The sequence below is a fragment of the Athene cunicularia genome (genome assembly GCF_003259725.1).
Source record: "Athene cunicularia isolate RWA chromosome 2 unlocalized genomic scaffold, athCun1 chr2_part1, whole genome shotgun sequence".
NCBI lineage: Eukaryota > Metazoa > Chordata > Aves > Strigiformes > Strigidae > Athene > Athene cunicularia.
This window is the reverse complement of record NW_020799095.1, coordinates 61,503,595-61,505,355: the sequence shown is the minus strand read 5'-3', so window position 1 is coordinate 61,505,355 and position 1,761 is coordinate 61,503,595.

Sequence of the window (1,761 nt, the reverse complement as noted above, 5' to 3'; positions counted from 1 at the left end):
GGGGGGGCCCCCCCTCGGTCCGTGCCGCCAGGGCGGTGTGTGTGTGTGTGCGTGTTTCCTTGCCGGGCCCCGGTTACAAGCTAAATGGCTGACTCCGAAAAGAGACTGTTTCGACCCAGATCCCTCTCTCGTCGTTTTTTGATTCATCGCTGACACGACTTGGTGGCCACTCCCCTCCGCACACACACACACACACGCACACACACACACACACCCCTCGGCACCAGCCGCCACATCAAACCCCCAGCAGGTTACAGACATTGGCCACGGCAGGAAAAAAATCCAGGCAAACACACGGCGGAGAACCGGGGGCCATCCCCAGGGTGAAGCCGTGCCCTGTAAAACCCGCTCCGGCCCACGCCGGCAGCTACACCGGGAAGGGGAGGGGAAGCTGCCACGAATTTCTCCAAAAACGTGACGGGTCTGCGCTGAAAATATAGGGTCCGGAGCGGAGCCCCTGCCCCGGGCCGGAGTGTTGGGGAGGGAGGGTCGGGTGTGGAAGCAGCGGGGCGCAGAGCATCCCTCCCCTCCCAGGGGCGGCCTGGTCCTCGGTGCCCGCCGCACAGGGTGCCCCCGACCCAAAGCCGCCCCAAACCCCACCAATAATTATTAAAAAATAATCCAAACCAAACCAAAACAAAAGCAGACAGACGAGGGTCCCGCCCGGTTAAACGACAGTGGGATTCCTCTTGAACTAGGTCGCTTGTGCTTTGCCGTGGCCCCGACCTCCCCCCGCCCCCCCGCTTTCAAAGACAAGGGTGTGCAGCAATTTGCAATGCAGCAGGACCGCAGGAGCCATCCGTACCGGATCGTGTTCCCCGCCGCCCCGAAACCCGTCCCCCGTCCTCTCAGCCCGCCTGCCCTTTAGCTGCGCCTGGTCCACCCCTCCTGTCCCTGGAAGTCCTCCCCCGAGACTCGGTCCCCTCGCCCCCTTCCCATCACCTCCCAAAATGTCAGGGATTTCGGACAGCTCCAATCCCCTCTGCCCAAATAAATAGATAAATTAATAATTTCCCCCTTTTTGTTTTGTTTTGTTTTGTTTTAAGCCCCTGTCCATAGACATTTTGGGAAAGAGCTGAACATCCATTTCACACGAGCCGTTAACGGGGACGGGGCAAAGGCAAATGGCCCTTCGCAAACCTCACACCGACAACCAGAAGCTAATTTCGGGGGGGTTGGTGGTGGTGGTAAGGTTACCCGAAATACCGAAGGAGGAGCAGAGAGGAGAAAAGCCCTCCACGAGCTTCAAAGCCGTCCGCTCCCAGGGCACCGCAAAGCGACCGCACCGCCACCATCTCCGCGGTGTGCAGCAGTATTTGGGGGTAACTTTCCGAATTGACTGCTCATGGTCACGCCAGCCCGGGGACGGCGATTCCCAGCGGATCTAGCTACCTTTGGAAATTTCACAGTCGGTAAAATCCTCCTCCCTCGGCTGAATCAAATAAACACAAATGAAAGAAAATCCTCCACCTCCAAACGAACCAACAAACAAAAAATGCAAGGGCTGAAATTAAAGGATAACATCCAAATAATGCTTTCCCCCTTCTTTCTCTGACAGTACAGAAAATGGCCTTCTGAAGAGTTCAGCCTCATTTAAAATGGAATGGTAATACGAATGGAGGGGTTTGCATCGTATATCCACATCTTCCAGAGGTCAACATTTCATCGCAATTTTTTTTTTTTTCTTTTCTCGATGAGGAAATGGTCAAGGCATTTTGCCTCCTTGTTTCCTCTCTTTTTTTTTTTTTTTTCTTTCTTTTG